Raw genomic sequence first — 15,273 nt, 5'->3', positions numbered from 1 at the left:
AGTTTCTCTCTAAGACACTGACTGTTCATATTAGGTCATAGAAATTATAAACAAAAGTAGTCTATAGACTTTTTTTTACTCAAGGCTCCTTGGGCGCCGCCACAAACCATTCTGCGCTGTTGTTAACATGCGTGACCCCCAAAACATGCAAGGCTGAAGCTCCGGTGTCAGCTTTTGTACTCCCATGCAAAAGCCCCGAAAGGAGGAGATTCTCCTCTCCGTTATAACCATCTATACACGGGCTACGAAAATCTTTTTCCGGGGCTTTTACGACCTCGAAAGAGTGTTTTGATTATAAAGGAAGCCATCCACTACGCTGCAGCCATCGTTATGGCACTCGACTGCTCACACAAAGGTCGCGGCTTTGATCCAGGCTTTAGCAGCCACATTTCAATAGCTGCGAAATGCCAGAGTTCCGTTTTATGTGTTGTGCTGTTTGGTGTAAGCACACATTTAAGAATAACAGATTTTCGAAATATCCCATGCGCTCCACCACACTGTTTCCGATAATGACATCGGAAGTTGAGAAATGTAAAATGCCGGATGTCATTTTGTGTCGAGCTGTTGGGGGATATCTCCAGATAATTTTGCGATACGAGTTTGAGAAAGTGCGCCAAATCGTAAATACACGGGCGTGCTGTGATTATGCCTGCGCTGAAATGCCGTCTTCATGGCGGCCAATCAAATCCACGTCGTTTAGTCTAGCGGTACAGCGCCTTAACGTCTAAGCTGCTGCAGAATGTGTTGTGTGAATTAGGAGCCACAACTGACAGCCTAACTGGAGACATTAACCGAAACACTAATAACCCATGGCCTGCGTGGAAGGCGCAGTTTAGTCACAGCGAAAGAATGAAAAGGGGCCTTTCAGAACCTCTTTCTAAACACTCTTTGGGTAAATGCTAGAAGCACACTTGCTCTGTACCCACTGCACCATAAATATACATAATTTTTGCATAGTATAGGCCGGCAATTACAATGCTATCCTTCGTCATTCTTGGGTGAAGCGTGGTATCCGCTAAACACTTGTAGCGAATTTTATGTTGCATTCAGTGGCTGTCGACGATGAAGAATTACACCTGAAGTCGGTGTGTGTCGCAGTTAATAGGTGATGAAGAACAACCTTTTGTAATGTGTTTGAGCAATGAATGATTCACTGGTTGCGTGATTCACATTGTCTTATTCCCCATTGAACTTATATTTGCACAGGTCTGGTCGGACAATATCACCCATCTGCCAATTTTGCCAAGAAGTGGAAAATATTGACCTTTATTTTTTGTCATGTCGAAGATATTCTCATAGTAGAACTCGACTTCTCATTACTCCTCTTTTCAAAGTAGGCTTAACTGAATTGGAGGAAAATGTTTCAAGCTTCAGTGCCTCAGGCTTGAGATATTACCACAGAGATGCCTTTGATTTCGTATGTAATTTCATTTTAACTACTCAACGAGTACCATTTATTCTGGTATTTAAAATTTGTAATTTCAACAAGGTAAAATATAACTAAGTTCTTTGAAAATGTTACTATACCTGGTTCATATGACAGTCTGGAATACAAGCGCAAAAGTATAATACTGGAAGTGTAAATATAATGTATTACGTATAATGCCATTTTAGTTTATAACTTAAATTTAATGTATTACGTATACTGCGATATTATTTTATTATTTTTAAGTGACCTACCATTCTTAAGATAAGCATTTAAAAGTCTCAACGTTGCACTCTTGGCCAATCCCCCAAAGTGTGTGTGTGCCATATATTGCAACAAGATCATCGGCATATCGCAACACTAAGTACTATGGAACACACACACACACACACACACACACGCACACACACACACACACACACACACACACACACACACACACTCGTGGAGAGTTTTTCGCACCAGACCCTTCGATGTACAATCCGCAGTGTAAATTCCCTCATTAGACGGCCACTTTATTTCAGACTGTTACTCTTCGCTCCAGCCAACTTTCGGTTGTTTAGAGCTGAAATAGGCACTGTAAATTTGCGTTCTATCGCTATTTCATGTAATATTTTGCCTTGTTAACTTTTATGCGTTCTGTTAGAGCGAGTTTTTATTCTATTTTTCGTGATATATTATGTTATCACATGTGTTTTGTATTTATATCCTGCCTCTTGTACCTGTCCTGCTTGGACCAGTTCTTCGTCTAAAGTATTCAATAAATAAATAAATAAATAAATAAATAAATAAATAAATAAATAAATAAATAAATAAATAAATAAATAAATAAATAAATATGGTGTGGGACTGCCAAAATAGGAGTACCGAGCCCGGACGGCGGCAACAGGCCATGGTCTTCCGGACTAGGAAGTCAAACTGCTACAGTGACTTATTTATTATCAATAAATGTTTTATTCTCTCTCTCTCTTTCGCTCAAGTGTGTGGGCTACTTTCAGAAGCGTCGCCCTCAGGAGTGGGCCGAAGTTCTGTTTGAAACCTGTTTTCCACTCTAAACGAAAATGTAGTGCTCTTAGCGGAACACTTCTCTGCAGCAACAAACTTATTTTTTTAAGAGTAAATGCGGCAGCAATGAACTCGAGCACTGCTTCCCTCCTTACCCCCTTCCCCAGTACAGGGTAGCCAGCCGGTCTGAAAACTGGCTAACCTCCCTGTCCTTCCTCTTTCAATCCTCCTCCTCCCACTGTGCTCGAATTCACTAGTCTGTTCGTCGTCTTGTAGCAAGCGGTCGCCATAGCAACAAGTGAACATAAGCAAGGCTGATCAGGTTGACCGGAGATTACAGCGGAAACCTTTTGTGGCACTTCCAGTACGAGAAAAAAACTAAAACATTACCGAAGCTTCGTAGCACTCGTCGACCCACAGAAGCTGCCAGAGACCAGCGGTGATGCTTATTTGTTTCCTATATAAAAAGAAAACTATTTTTCTGAGGCTGGAACTAGTTTAATCAGCCCATAGAACGTTTCCTCAATTTCACTGTATGAGAATCATCGATCATTTAAACGTCAGGCCACAAACAGCAGAATGAAAGCATGAACGAGGTATTTAATATCTGCAGCATAACTGTGCTCGTTAAACCTTCAAACAAGCCTGTCTGGGGAGTGGTGCCATCTTCTTGCGTAGTATAACACTTCTTCCTAGTCTTTCATGGCTTCCAAGACCACAAATAAGCCTGCCTGAGGAGTGCTGCCGTCTTTTAGCACTGTTAAACACTATTTTTCGAGTTCCTTAAGACCTTCAAGACCACGAGACACAACTGCCGGTTGATCAGCAAGCGCACCGTTTTCAAGATAACGCCGCTCCTTCCCCTTTTAAGAGAGCGTGCCTGAAGAGGGCTGCCATCTGCTAGCAAAACAGAACAGTTCTTCCGAATTTATTCAAGGTCTCAAAGACTACCAACACATAGATTGTCACTCTCGAAGGACATGCTTTACTGCCATGATTTGTAGGTTTGCAACGTAAGCGTTGCCATTCACGATCTTTTTTTTGTTTTGTTGTAGACGGTAAATACTAAAGAGGCTTGGAGACAACTCAGTTTGTTGAAAGTCTAAGCCCAAGCTTTGCTTGCTTGCTTTGTAATCCCACGCCATGCTTTATGGTAGTTCAGTGTTTGCTTTGACGTAAACTACATCCGTAGATGTATAGTTCGGCAACAAGTGAGGCCGCGTAATTCAAAATAGCGCCTATATCAGGGCGCATGATTTGCAAGCCAGGAGAGCACGAAATGTTTTAGGCCTATTTTCGTTTTATGTGATTGACCGATAGCGTTGCCATCTGACTGGCCTGCGTGACCTTTTTACTTGGGTCGAGAGGTCTGTACCGGGAGGAGTGGCTAACGACTAGGAGGGAGACAAGTATTCTTTCAGGGTGCAAGAATGCTGTTCCACATACTTCGATTATGAATGCTGGCATACCTGTGCTGTGCAACTAAGTATTCACATGAGTACATTGGGCTAAATTTTCGCGCGAATCCAATTGTTAATCTCTACTAATACTCACTTATTGATTGATTTGTGGGGTTTAACGTCCCAAAACCACCATATAATTATGAGAGACGCCGTAGTGGAGGGCTCCGGAAATTTTGACCACCTGGGGTTCTTTAACGTGCACCCATATCTGAGCACACGGGCCTCGACATTTCCGCCTCCATCGGAAATGCAGCCAAATACTCACTGAAAATCTTACGGTATTACTCACGTATACGTGTTATAATTATGACCTCATATGCCCAATCCTCCTGTGAATGTCGCATGCCGAAAATTTAGTGCTCTTCAGGGAGCCAATCCAGCCGCTTATAGAGACACGTTTTGCGTGGTGAAATATCAGGAATTTTCTGGAGAAATCAGTTTTTATTGATAGGCTAGCTGGTGTAAATTGTATACTTTTCAAGTATGTGGTGCCAGTTTTAGTCCAGCTACAAGAAAGTCACTCTTCGCCAGTGCGAAGACGAAATTGCTGTGAATCAAAATGCAGGTCAACGAAGCAAGCTCGTAAAAGCTGGACGTTGAGAATAAACAAGCCGTGTCTTTGCCCAACCTTTTTTACGCTGGTGCAGGAGAAACAAATCGTGAATCGCAACGCAGAAATTGCAAACCTGCAACTGATAGCAGTACAGCATGTCCTTTGAGAACGACAATCTAGGTGCTGGTTGTCTTCGAGGCCATGACGGATGCGGACGAATTGTTTTACAGTGCAACAAGATGGCAGCTCTCCTCAGGCACGCTCGCTTGAAAGGGGAAGGAGCATCCGTATCTTGAAAACGGTGCGCTTGCTGATCTACCGACAATGAATCGACTATCTTGATACGGACACGAGGCGCGATACAAACTGCAGCACTACGTGTGTGGTCGCGATGAGTGTGCGCCGACATGGTTCAGAAAAATACGTTTCTCACTTTATTTTCATTTTTATTTTAGCATTCCCCGCCGCTGTATCTTGGGGACGAAATACCAAATGTAAGCTCTGCTCTCTTTTCCTGTAGTTTTAGAACGGGCGGCAGCCCTCAGTGCAAGCACGAAAGGCATATTTGTTCCCTGTGTACACAGCTCCTTAAAAAAACCGTCATCTTCGTGCGATTTGCGAATTGCAGCAGGTCCATTACCAAAACGGCTAACGCCGTTCTAAAGCGAAGGAAAAGTACGATGCATCGATCAATTTCTTTAAATCGAAAACGCGTGCATCTGGAGACGTGTCCCTCATAGTGACAATGACGGTTTATAGGAAGAAAGGCTGAATAAGCAGACAAAAATAACAGGATGAAGCAGAAGCAATAATACAATGCATTTTCATTGAAAATGTCAAGTATTAACATATCAGAGGACTTTCCCTTACGACACGCACGCACGCACCCACACACACGCACACGCGCACACACACACGCGCGCACGCAAACGCACTTTTTTTTCTCTCTCGGGAGGAAATTTTGCACCACAGCCTTGACTACATCGTCGCCCGCCAGCAGAGGGCAGAAGCGCTGTTTGAAAGCCGTTTGCAGCTCTCAAACGAAAATGTAGCCTACTCAGCGGAACAGCTGACTGCAGCAAGAAATCGCAATATCGTATAAAGTAAACACAGCAGCGGCGGACTCGGGCAGAGACTCCTTCTGTGCTCGAGTAAACACACCTTTTTGTTCGTCACCTTGTTGCAAATTGCCGGCATCACAGCAAGCTGCTATAAGCAAATCTGTTCAAGTCGACCGCAGACTGAAACAAAAATCGTTTTGGCGCTTCCAGTGCGGCCATACTGAAGCAATAAAAACACTTCTTCACACTTATGGACTGACGGCAGCTAGCACAGAGCAGCGGTGATGTTATTCGTTCCTGAAAAAAATTTCGTCGGAAGCAGGAAGTGGTTTGATCGGTTGATGAAACGATTGCTACCTTCCACCTGTATAAATCGATTATTGCAGTTTCAGGCCTAACAAATCAGACTAAAAATATATATATAAACGAGTGATCTAATGTCTTAAATATAACGCTGATCGTCAACCATTCGAACAAGCCCGCCTTTGGAGTGCTGGCATCTTTTTGCCCCATGAAACAATTCTCCCGAGTCTGTTATGACGTCCAAGACCACAAACAAGCCCGCCTGATCAGTGCTGCGTTCTTCTGGCGCATTAAAACATGTCTTCCCAGTTTGCTATGACCTCTTAGACAACAAACGAGCCCGCCTGAGAGGTCCTGCCATCTTCTTGCACTAGTACAAACCAGTTTTTAATGTTTGGTATAGCCTTCAAGACAACAAACAAACCTGCCTGAGCTGTGCTGCCATTTTTCCGTACTGCTGCCAAAAAGTTGTTAAAGTTTATTATAGCCTTCAAAACCAAAAACGAGCCTGCTCGAAGTGTGCTGCCATCTTTTTACACTACTGCAAAACAGCTTTTTGATGTTTGGTATGGCCTTCAAGATTCCCAACATCAATTTGCCAGTAGATCAGCGAGTGTGCCGTTTTCAAGATAACGCTGCTCCTTACAGTTTCAAGCCAGCTCGCCTGTGAAGTTCTGCCATCCTCTAGCATAGCAAAAGAGTTCGTCCGGGTTGTTAAAGGCCTCCTAGACTACCAACACCCAAAGTTTTCATCTCGAACGACATTAGTGAGTGCTATGCGTTGTAGGCTTAATGTGGGCATTGCCAATTCCATTCTTTTTGTTTGTTTTGCCGCGGACATGAATGAGGTTTGCGAAGGTTCCGGCTTGTTGAATGGAAAGACAAGCTTTTGCTGGCTTGCTTTGAAGTCCCGCGTTTTGAATCATTGCAGTTTAGCGCTCCGGTTGACGTAAACAACGCTCGTAGTTATGTGACAAGTGAGGCTCCGCACTTGAAAAGGGTACGTTAAACACTGGCCAGACCATTAATGGAAAGTATATATTCCTTTAATAAAGTTGTCGATCGTCCTCAAAGCTTAAGCGTGCTCTAAACAACTTGACTCGCTCCCTGAAGACCCCACACTTCCAACATGTGGCATTCGCTGAATAATGGGGCATATGAGATCGTGAATATAACGTACGCGAATGTGGATCCATAAGAGATTTTGGAGGAATTCGATGAGGGTTACAGAATATTTACCATTACGAAATTATTGCAACGTGAGCAACAACCTCGTAACAATTACATAATTTTTACAGCATAAAAAAAGAAAGCATGATTCTTTAAACTTGTGACTTAACAGGTTTCGCATACAATGGAAAGTAGGAAACCTTCAGAGAATAAGAAATGGCATGGTGAATGAAGAACCTTCAAGAAATGTGCTATCGAAGTTTATTTATAAGCTTTACGACCACAAAAATCATGGTTTTATATTAAGGCAAGCCATCCACCACGCTGGAGTCATGGCTATGGCGCTCGGCTGTGGACCTTAAGGTCGCTGATTCGATCCTGGCTGCGGCAGCCCCATGTAGATTGCGGCGAAATGCCGGAGTCCTGTTTCCTGTGTGACGCTATGGACTGCAGAGCGAGAAAGAGAGAGAAAGAGATAATGTAAAAAATGTAGTGGTTAATTGACCGATACGTGGATTTAAACCTCCCAAAACCGCCATATGATTCTGAGAGACGCCGTAGTGGAGGGCGCCGGAAATTTCGACCACCTGGGGTTCTTTAACGTGCATACAAATCTGAGCTCAATGGCCTACAGCATTTCCGCCTCAATCGAAAAAGAAAGCCAGGCAGGCTAACTATGTTTGTAATCTATTTTTCGTGTGTGTGGGCAAATGGCATGCCCTTTTTTGTAATACTTTTTGTAAATGAATCCCAAATAGTCATTGGCTAGAAGCTTAGATGCAATTTTTATTACACTGTTGTATGGTGTAAACTATTCTTATGTCGATAAATGTTCAATTCAATTCAACTAGACATAAAACGCACCCCGACTCATACAGTGCAACCTTGTGAAACTCTGTGTGATGTAAGCACGCAATTAGGAATAACATATTGTTAAAATATCTCATGCGATTTAGCGCAGTGTTTCTGATAATGACATCGGGAGCTGAGAAATGTAAAATCCCGGCTGTCATTATTTTATGTCAAGCGGTTGGGCGGTATGTCCGGATGATTTTGCGACCTGATTTTAGGTAAGTGCACCGAATTGCAAATACACGGGTGTGCTGTGATTACGCCTGCGCTGAAGTGTCATCTTTTTGGTGGCCAATCAAACCCATGTCGTTTAGTTTGGCAGTAGAGTGCCTTAACATCAAAGCTACTGCAGCATATGTTGTGTGAATTAGCAGCCACCACGCACAGCTTAACTGGTTACATTAACAGAATAACTAAATGAGCAACTAAACATTTACCGGAACCATACCGGTGTGGCCTATAGCGTTATAATATATATCATTGTAAATCTTGCAAATATGCATGTGTTACACATTGATCGAAAAACGGCACTAAAAGCTTTCTTGTGGCTGAAATTCGGTACAAAGGCTTCGATGTTAACTAACAAGAACTTTCAGCCATGTTAAGCAAGTGGCACTTCAATAAGCGTGTTCACGTTTACTCACAACCAACGTAGAAGACGCATGTGCAAAAGGCTTACCTTCTGGCATTGAGCAAGCGTTGAAACAAGTAGCGCAGAGTGCGATGTGCCCGCTGACGTGCTCTTCATGGCGCTCGGAAATTTACGTGGACTTAGAGCGACGTCGCGTGATTCGTCGGCGTGCAGAGCGCAGATATCGGCGCACCAAGTTTATATACGCATCGCAAGGCGCATGCCAAAGAAGTTCCAGCACCGTATGGATAAACTGGAGTTCCAACAATCGGCGAAGTTTTGCCATTCTCTAGACCCTCGCAAACCACTCTCTCAAATATGGCGAACCGTACGAGGCCTACGCACATTTCGCGAACAACGTTTTCTGTTTAAAGCCCTGGCACTTTTCCAACGTAGTAAGGACATCGAGATAGCGGAAGATTTTTGTAGGAAGATTGCTGGCCCATCACATTGCACAGGGGTCCTTACTGCTGCTACCGCACTCGTCGCACTCGTTGCAAAGATTAGTCGCACTAATGAACCCACAGCAGCTGCCACTGACCAGTCTGTGGCAGCTGCTGTGAATCCATGAGTGCGACGAAGCTTCGGTAATGCTTTAGCCTTGCCGTACTGGAAGCGCCACAAAAGGTTTCCGCTATAGTCTCTGGTCAAGCTCATCAGCCATCCTTATTCATCTTCGATATAAAAAGAAACCAATTTTACTAAGGCTTGAAGAGGTTTGATCAGACCATACAACGTTTGCTATATCCCACCAGTATTGGAATCGTCAGTTATTCGAACTTCATGCCACAAACAGCAGAATGAGCGAGCGATCTAATATCTTCAGCATAACGCTGCTCGTTAGTCCTTGAAACCAACCCATCTGGGGAGTGGTGCCATCTTTTTGCATAGTAAAACAGTTCTTCCAAGTTTGTTAAGGCCTCAAAGAGTACAAATAAGCCCACCTGAGGAGTGTTGCCATCTTATAGCGAATAAAACGGTTTTTTTTTTTTTTTAACTGAGGCCTCCGAGACAACGGGCAACAATTGCCGGTAGATCAACAAGCGCGCCGTTTTCAAGATAACGCTGCTTCTCTTCTTTTAAGAGAGCCTGCCTGAGGAGTGCTGCCATCTGCTAGCACAGATAAAAAGTTCTTCTGAATTTCTTACGGCCTCTAAGACTACCAACATTTACGTTGTCGCTTTCGAAGGACATGCTTTACTGCCATAAGATGTAAGGTTTGCAGTGGATGCATTGCCATTTACGATTTTTTTTGTTTTGTTTCGCCGCGGACGGTATTTACTAGGCAGCGTTGGTAACAAATCAGCTGGCTGAATCTCTAAGCCCAAATTTCGCTTGCTTGCTTGCTTTGTAATCGTGCGTTATGGTTTACGGTAGTTTAGTGGTTGCTTTGACGTAAACTACATCCATAGATTCATATTTCACCAACAAGTGAGGCCGCGTATTTCAAAACGCCACCTATATCACGGGTGAATTTTTTGCAGTTCAGGAGGGCACAAAATGTCCGAGGACTATTTTCGTTTCCTGTGACTGACCACAGCACACCTTGTGAGACTGTAGAAGGCTTTCGAAAGCAACTGTGCTGGTTGCTATATTCCTAAAGTGTGCTTATATTGCTGTCCTCTTGGTGTCCTTTGCGTGACACGCGAATGTGATTTTAAAGAGGACGTAAATCTGCTGAGTACGACAGATCGTCGAGTCTCGCATTCATGGTATGATGCCACGTAGCTGCAAACGAATCTGCGTGACAAATATACCAGCAAAAAGCAGGTTCGCAGGAGCGCCCGCTTCTCGCGGATAGCGTTGCACCGAGACGCAAAAAGAGACAAAAATTCTGACTTCGAGCTGTGTAGTTTCGTTTTCACCTTACGGGGTCATCTGTCCCCGATGGTGTTGTTGGCTCTGTCATCCGGAAATGGCAGGTGCCGTATTCATTTACCACTGCAAATAGTATCCGTGACGTAGCCTGCTTCGTCGGACTACTCCGCATGAAGGTGGCATTTGGTAACCTTCATTAGTTCATCTGTGTTCTTTTCTAGGCGCTGAATGTTGTTGAAGAGGGTGCAAGAGTCAAAACGCTGAATTCAATGAGGCCTCCGATATCAGTCACACCTAACGTCCACAGAATTTTGCAGCGTGCCTGCCTTTCAGTATGTCATCTTACGTGAACTTCTAGTTCTGTGTATTCGCAAAGAAATGAGCAGGCCTTTCCGGTAGTAACCGCACACTTCATCATGGAGGAGTGGCAGGACGTGAGTTAGTCATCTCACAATTTTGTCTCGTACTGCAACGGGCCGACGGACTTCGAATGCAAGCTCTGTGGTTCTTAGGAGACGGTGGTAATCTTTCATGTGTTTCTTGATATCAACGATAAAGTAATGTCACGAATACATCTGGATATATCATATATGAGTCACGCCATCCCACAGAACAGCAGTGCACTGGCATGTGCGAAGTAAATATTTTAATGAGCAATAAATTCCCCCCCCCCAACACTTGAATGAGGTTCGAATTCCTAAGACGGGTTTCAAACACTCGGTGCATGCATGCATTTCATTGTATGGCATCACTCTAGTAGCTTAAACTGTGGATTACTGCAATATAAGTATTAAAGCTGAAAGTTATTTTTCGTGATTTTTGCTAATATTTGCATTTTATTTACTTTTCTATCACTGACATGATTATTTCTCGCCCAAATCGAACGATGCCGGCAAATACAACGACGCGGATGCCAATACTTCTGTAAAAAAAGCTCTTAAACGCTACCGCATTCAAAAACATCGAAATTCCAGAAGGATAAGAAAAACTGCTCGTGATGAATTATTCTTTTTTATATTGCTTCTAGTTACCCCAAGATAAATGACGCAAAAATAAACTAGGTGATAGTTTTACAGCGACTCTGCTGACGCAAACAAAACGTTGCCAGATCCCACGTGTAGTGGGAATCGATTGATATGTGGGGTCTAACGTCCCAAAGCCACCATATGATTATGGTAGGCGCCGTAGTGAAGGGCTCCGGAAATTTTAGGGGTCTTTTAACGTGTACCCAAATCTGGGAACAGGGGCCTACAGCATTTCCGCCTCCATCAGAAACGCAGCTACCGCAGCCAGGATTCGGTCCCGCGACCTGCGGGTCAGCAGCCGAGTACCTTAGCCACTTGACCGACGCCGCGGGGCACAGTGGGAATCGATGATATGCGATATATGCGATGATATGCCATGATATATGATAGACGAATGAGGAAGGTTCGTAGGCCTCTTTAAAAAATCAACGCAACGTTGTGAAGCGTACCTAAATAATGCCGTACATAACATCTATCGTTGATTATAATGGTTATCATGTTTGGACATGTCATTTACCCTTGTTGTCTATTCACGTCACGTGATACCAAATTTGGTACATGTAGAACTAGCGAAACGGCCACTAGCACGCTATGAGCGTAGCATGTAGTCACGTTTGACATGCCACGCATGTGATGATTGTCATGTTTAGATGTGTCATTTACCTTCGTCGTCCATTCACGTCGCGTTATATCAAATTTGGTGTATGCAACAATATTTGTAAAAACGCTACGAAGGTTAAACGCGGAAACTACGAATAGCCTGCGCGAAAACGCAGTGAAAAATGCTTCGAAGGTGACACGCAGTTTACTCCGGTTACCCGAAGTCAAATGCCGGCAAAAAGTATTCTGGTTGAAAGACGCAAATATTCCAGCCAGCCGGAGAAGAAACTTGGCCCCGGAGGCTCGGAACGAAAATTACTGCGACAAGGAAGGTTCCTAGAGGACAGGCATTTTACTCCTAGCGGACCGTGTCTTTTTTTAAAGTGCACTTGCCATGTCGTTGCTAAAAACAAGCAACAAACCTAAACACACCGGCAATATTCTTTGTTTAGGCGGCAACTGAGATGCCTGCCACGTTTAGCCAAATAGAAATTCCCTAAACTATGCGGCTAATGCAGAATCGGACGTAGGCGATGTACTCTTGTGTTGCAATGTTATGAGCCCAAATATCAAAGGTTGAGTGCACATAAAAAGACCAAATTTCTGGAGTGAGTGAGTAAAAACTTGATTGAGAACGTCCGGCGGTATTTAGCGGGGTGGGGCAAAAGCACCCCAGCCTATGGGACGGCCTCGAGTCCTTGGACACGGGCGGCTTCCTGGGCGTGCTGGACTGCCTACAGTTGATCGGCAAGGTCGCGGCTGAGTAGAGCTGTCTCCCATCGTGCCTCGTGGTTAGAGACTGCCATGTTCACCCGGTTCATAAAGGACTGGTGCATGTTACCGGTGCACTCCCACAACATGTGCTGCAGCATCGCTCTTGGTCCACATGCTTTACAGTCATCGTATGTATACATGTCTGGATAACAGAGGCGTAGGATCACTGAGTTCGGGTACGTGTGAGTCTGTAATTGTCTCCAGGCAACCTCCTGTTTCTTGTTTAGTTTGTCGCGTGGTAGTGGATATTTGCATCTGTTCAGCCTGTAGTGTTGGGTGATATCTCTGAAAGCGGAAGTGCGATCCCCCCCCCCCCCGTCCACTCCCACATTGTCCTTGATGTCTGCGAGTCATCGGGGTTGCCGGAAGTAGCCACAGCATGGCGTACAAGGTCTCGAGCCGCGGTGTGGGCAGTTGCAGTGCCCGCGAGTGGAGGATCTGTGTGGGCGGGGGTTCACACGGTGAAACTAAAAGTTCCGAAAAACAAAAAAAACGGATAATTCACTCTCAGAGGAGCGGCAGCACGAAAATTGCTTCGCTGTCTGAATGCTGTCATGTTCTATAATTGAATCTGCGTTTTCCTGTGATACACTAGAAGGGTTCCAGAAGTAAGCTGCTGGATTTGACTTGTATCATTTTTTTAGTTTCTTTCCTCTCTACCGTGACGTATTTAATCGACAGCTGCACATGGGCTTCAAACTCAACCACAGCACTCTTGTTGTGCACGACGCTTCTGAATGTAACCATAAACGTGGCGCGAAGAACTCCACACGATTGTTTTATTTGGTCCTTGTTATGTCATGTGTTGTGCGGAAGTATTGACATTTTGAATAAACTCGGTAGTCTAAAGTTGCTGTTTATGGGACACGTTTATTAACATAACCATCGACGTCACATTCAGGCATATGTATAACGCAATGCACGTGGTTTTCTTGTTCAATGTGTCAATCTCTGCAACGTATTTTTTCTTCGCTTGAGAAAGGCGATGGTGATAACCGTTAACCCTTGCCGAGAGTGGTCTTGCTTGACTTCCGTCCCCGCATGAACATGACCATTTCTTAATGAACACTGCCAACGTAGGCAAGAGGAATATGCCTTTGGTACCCGCCTTGAGGGCCGACGCTGGTTGCAAGGGAACAGCAAAGCTATCGACATTAGTTGTAACAGCGTTGTAGAAAGGGAAAAAAAAATAAAGTGAAAACATACTTTTTGAAAACCATCGCGCGGCCGCTTATCGCGGCTAGACGCGGAGTGACGCGGATTACGTGCGCCTCGTGTATAAAATCAAGATAGCCGAACCACTGCTGGAAGATTACGAAGCGTGCCTCGTTCAAGATTACGCGTCCCCTTCTCTTTTCAAGGAAGCCTGCCTGCGGGGTGCTGCCATCTTCTGGCATAAAAGAACACTTTCCTCCGAAAATAGTATGGCCTTCAAGACGGCTAAAACACAGAGTGTAGACGTCGGAGCACAAGCTTTACGGCTGTGCGTTGTGATATTGGAATTTCGGCGTTGCTATTCACGACTTTTTAGGGGCGAAGCTCCTTAGGGCGTGGGCTGTGCGTCCCCTGTATCCTGTATGTAGCCACCTCTAGTTTAGTTCTTGCAGCGTTCACTACATGGCGGTACCGTCCCCTGTATGTAGCCACCTCTAGTTTAGTTCTTGCAGTGTTCACTAGATGGCGGTACCGTCTCCTGTATGGGAGAATGCATTGGCGAAGGAGCGAGAGAAAACGTCAGCCATGGAAGAAAGGCTCCGGGCAGCCGAGAAGGGCCTATCGAAGGTCGTGAAAGGGAACGAAGACGCAGGTGACGGCGGAAGCATTATGGCGACGACCCCCCGTGCGGGAGAGATGAAGGAAACAGGCATGACAAAGGCAGATACATTGGCCACAGGGCCCAGCTTCCGGGAAGTAGTTTTGAGGGAGGGAGGGAGCAAACCAGCAGCCGTGACTCACGCTAGTCACCTAGTCAGCAGCCAGGTGCAGGTTTCAGAAGGAATGTCTGAACAGGTCATCATCGCCGGTGACTCAAATTTGGTCCGATGCGCAGCGGCAATCAAAGAAAGGGTGAAAGGCGACAAGAGAGTTGCGATAGGGACGTTCCCAGGACAAACGCTGGGGACAGTAATGAGTCAAGCGGGTGAACAACTCGCAGCTAAGGCTGGCAATCGTAACCTCGTTGTAATTGCGGGAGGGTTAAATGACGTCCTGAAAAAAGAATCGTCAGGACTAGCGACGGCCTTGGCGAGAGGGGTGGATGACATGCGCACCCTGTCCCCCCAGGTGCAAATTGTAGTATGCACAGTACCGGAAGTACCGGTGCGCAACGTCAACCTGCGAAGAGCGGTTGTCGACGCAAACAAGGAGATATGGCGGATTAGTCGAGAGAAGGGTTTCGAGGTAGTGGATTTAAACAGGGAAGTGCACAGGTGGGGTGGATTCCAAAGAGATAGGATTCATTTCGATAAGAGGCTTGGACACGAGGTGGGCTGGCGACTGGCAGGACGCGCAGTAGCTTTTTTGGGGGGCTCACGGGCCCTTCGGAGTCCGGGGTAGCTCGTAACAGGGAAAGCAACCAGGAGGACGCTTTGA

This window comes from Rhipicephalus microplus, chromosome 8 (genome assembly GCF_043290135.1).
Source record: "Rhipicephalus microplus isolate Deutch F79 chromosome 8, USDA_Rmic, whole genome shotgun sequence".
NCBI lineage: Eukaryota > Metazoa > Arthropoda > Arachnida > Ixodida > Ixodidae > Rhipicephalus > Rhipicephalus microplus.
This window is presented reverse-complemented; position numbering follows the sequence as displayed.